At 35.5% G+C, this 4,408-nt stretch overlaps 1 long non-coding RNA gene across 1 annotated transcript; it reads left to right on the forward strand.

Annotated features, from left to right (window-relative positions):
* Positions 1 to 482: 482 nt before the first annotated feature.
* LOC150085619 (uncharacterized) lies at positions 483 to 4,129 on the forward strand. Its single transcript, XR_016546973.1, has 2 exons — positions 483 to 1,195; positions 3,590 to 4,129. It is a non-coding gene; the product is annotated as an uncharacterized LOC150085619 (long non-coding RNA).
* Positions 4,130 to 4,408: the final 279 nt, after the last annotated feature.

Consider the following 4,408-nt stretch of genomic DNA (forward strand, 5'->3'; position numbering starts at 1 on the left):
TATAATAATCATTATTAATCATATTAAAATATGATTATTAATATTGTTTTTAATATTTAATAATAAATATGCTATAAATATATATATATATATATATATATATATATATATACAGATAAAAATAAATTCGTATAAATACAAATAGACAAATAAATAAATAAAATAAAAAATAGATACATATTCATATAAATACAAATATATATATACATATAAATGTAAATACATATAAATATATACTATACGTAGATCATTAAAACATCGTAAATTTCATGTTTTAAAGATCTATACTGCGAGTTTTATATTTCCATAAATATGCATAAATTTTATAAGAATAAACAAAGTGAAAAACAGCACTGGCCCCAGTTCTACACGGTATACATTCTAGGGGCAGTGAATACTAAATTAAAATCGATACTGTACACGTACAAAAATAATTCATATGGTAATCGTAGAGTCCGGCAGATGGCGCCAAGCTCGATAGTTGTAAATTTGCCAAGTTTCCAATCTAGAAGCTACGAGCAGTGATCTGGCGAGCCATGCGACAGAGGCGGATAAGTGGGCTGAAGTGAGCGAAAGATGTATAGGTAAACGAGACTGCAATTAGATTATCGCCACAAGGACATCTTTGTATGATTCTGAAATATCTCGTTGTAAGGACAGTACTTCGTCGTTCCATCCGGAAGTCCAGACAGTAAGACTCTTCGCTTTATTTTTGCAATTTCCGTCGCAGAGAACAATTCGAATTTGACTCAACCCCTGCGCATTTCCTACTGCATCGCTTCTTTCCAGTTGCTACTGGCAACGATTGACCGCTCGCTTTAAAAAAAACTAAAAACAAAAAAAAACCGATACCGAGCAAAAACAAGGCGTAGGTTTGATATTTAGGAGTTGTTCTGGAATCAGGAATATGCATCTTTCAAAGTCGATTGTTTTTCCATTATCGGTGTGTTTTGCGCTAATTTTTTTGCCGTGTTTCACCGATTGCCAGTTTTCGGACATCGAGGGAAATTTCTGTAGCAGAACGTGGCCGGAAGGCAGTTGCTGTATGGGAAGACAAGACGAATGTGCAATACCCATAATGGACACGTTTTGCTATTGCGATGTGTTCTGCGATCGTCGGGAAGGAAATGACTGCTGTCCAGATTATTGGGAACACTGTCTGGGGGTGCGACAACCGGCAGAAAAAACAAAACTGGTGAGTGCGATTTTCTTTCTTTTTCTTTTGTAATGAAAGTATTTTTGTTAAAAGTGCATATATAAAATGCTATTGTATTAATTTAATTTATGAATAAATGTTTATCCGTTAGCAACTGAAATATTTGAACGGATATACGCGTGGATAAGAGTATTCATAAGAGATCTGTGCAAATAATCTGTGGCTTGAACGATAAATATTAAGTAGTTTAGGGTTTAAATAAACTTTATGCTAGGTATCAGCTGATTTTTAAGATTTTAGGACATAATTCCAAATATGTATTCCGACAGGAGCGTTCCTAGGGTATGTGGCGCCCGGGTGCCAATTGAAACTTGACGCCCCCTTTAAAATTTTCTTCATATGTGTATGTAAGTTTCAGGTTTTCAGGCGCCCCTTGAATGTTGGCCTCCGGGTGCATTGCACCCCTTTCACCCTCGGGATGGCTCGCCCCTGTATTTAGAGCAGAAAATTCAGACGATAATTAAAGCTCACTTAAACAGAGCGTCTTATGTTTTGGAAAAAAAAGTAAAGTGCAGCCATTATCAACCCACTGCAGGATGGAAGCCTCCTCAACAATTCATGCTGAGGAAAATGGACCATAATCTGCCACGCTGGTCCAGTGCGGGTTGGCAGATCGACCGTATTCAGCAGTCAGAGGCTTGAACCCCGGTCTACTCAAAGAGCGTGTGCTACTGCACTCCCGCTCCTGCCCACTCGGCTACGGAGGCAGCATGTTTTGGAAAAGAAGTGGTTAATTCACTTCTTCCTCAAGGAGTGACGCATCCACTTAGCGTTGATGCTGACTTCCTGATGAGAAGTTAAACACATTGGGATGGTGCAAAAGCAAATAAGGATCAAGATTCCCTTTAGAGGGGTTGGGGGACAGGAATTGGCAGCCTAAAATATTATTATATATTAATATTTTAATGTACGATCATCTACACTCTGTTGCATTAGTAAGATTGTGGAGCACCCTTCCCCCTCCCCTTCACGCACGCACACCTCCTGGGTATCCACTATCTGTACATTATATTCAGAGCTTCTCTCTTGTATTTATACAACTATAAGAAAGACACTTGCGATTTTCGATTTTTTCAAAGTACTCAATAGTCTAGAAAAGAAATATTAAAGTTTAGGTTGCCAGGCTTTGTAAACTGAGACGCGGTTTACTCTCATGTCTACTGATTTCTAAATTCACCTGCTTTTGTGCTTTTAAATATAGAAGCGAAAACTTTTAAGATATATTTAATTTAGAATATATATATATATTGCATTTATTATAATGTGGATAATAATAGACTGAGGATTCAGAATTTAAGGATAATCTCTTTTTTTTAATTCTTTGAGCTTTCTATAAAGCATTTGATACTGAAAGACCCGCTAAAATAATTTCATTCACCATTTATAACATTATAAAATTAGGGGTTAATTTTCCATAGAGAATTTTAATGTAATTATTACTGCAGCCAAGAGATGGCGCCACTATACGGCGGTTATAGACTAAAGTTGGTTATTTATTTGTCTGCTTCAATTATTCAATAAAAATTCTAGTCATTCTTCTAACATCAAAGAGCCTTGGGCAAGTTAATTTAGTACGGCTTATAAAAGGGGAATATAACTTAGACTACATTTAAGTTTCATGATATATTTATATAAATGATGAATAACATACATATTTTTAAATTTATCTGCATTGCACGCATATTTTTAGACCATTTTTAATTCTTTATTGTTTCACGTGATACCCGTTTGTTTTCATAATTAATGATTGAAAGAGAAGGTTTGTATGTTCTACTGGGCATAATGTCTCATAATAAAACTAAACTCAATCACTGTCCACTCTGACAGATGAACATTCTTGAAACAAAATGAACCGCGAGGCCACGGATGATTAAATGTCCTTGAAGTACTAACCTTGAATATTGACTAAAAAGGCCAATTTTTATCTGACGTTTTCCATAAATAAAATTTATCTGAATCATCAATCATAGCTACTAAGTGACCTCAGAATTGGGGCGGGCATTCAGTACCACCCACACCGGAAGGATAGCTTAACTGCGCTAAGGATTTTCAAGAACAGAAAAGCTGCTATCATTGAAACACGAGTTGCGGATGTTTACGTAAATGCAAAGTGCATTCCTTTGCAGTGTCGTAAGCATTGAAGATGACCCGCTTATTTATGATTCGTTTCATTTGCTTCACCTTAAGAATTCGCGAAGATAACCGTACATCCCACACGGTTTAACTCTTCCCCTCAAAAAGAGTTTTAAATTTATATTTTATTCCTTTCACGCGTAACTTCGTCACAAACATTTTTGTGCTGACCTAATATCTTAGTGATAAGTTTACAATGTAGGCTGCTGACGTAACGAAACTATTCATTTCTTATTTCAGATTTATACCTGGAACAAGCCACGTGGATGAGGACCCAGATTCATCTGCTCGTGCTGCTTCTGAAATGACACGACACAAAATGGAAATTCCTTAACCGGACTCAAACCTTTATGTATATATGTGCTTCTATTATCAGTATGTATCGTGACTATGCAGTACATTAATTCTCAGACTTTAACTGTCCTGTAAAAGTAATTTGAAATGCCCTGCAAGCAGTAGTGGCCTTGCTTGAAGGTCTCCACTTATGCATTTAGTCATTAACGTTTTCTAGTCTGCCCCTCCCTCATCTGTATATGAATTTTCTCGCGCTGCTCTTAATTTACTGTTTATTATGTCGATGCTGAGTGTTTTGCATTGTTTTTTTTTCTCTATAGAGAGACTTAATGGATGGTAAGGTGAGAAAAAAAGGCAAAAGCTGTTCATGCGCAGTGGTTGCTGTTGATAGAAATAAGCGAGGAATTAATGAAGCTGAAGTAACTGCTTTTTTTATTATATGAACGATTGTATTTGCTAAAATAAATGAATGATGCAAATTCTGAATTTGGTTAATGCGCAACGATTATATTCATAACACTGAGAATTGTTACTGTCATTGAGAATTGTTATAAAAAGCAGGGTGACCAGGGTTTGCTAGTTATAATCATGCGATTTACCACTACATAAGTAATAAAAATATACAATATAAAGTATAAATCTTACAATAAACCACAACTTAAAAAGGACACTTCACATAAACGTTCAGGAATGTTAAAGGAAATAAATTGTTTCATAAGAAAAAATAGCATATAAATAAATAAAATACAAGCTAAACAGACCGAT

This window comes from Mastigoproctus giganteus, chromosome 5 (assembly GCF_048544385.1).
Source record: "Mastigoproctus giganteus isolate SK-2022 chromosome 5, ASM4854438v1, whole genome shotgun sequence".
Lineage (NCBI taxonomy): Eukaryota > Metazoa > Arthropoda > Arachnida > Uropygi > Thelyphonidae > Mastigoproctus > Mastigoproctus giganteus.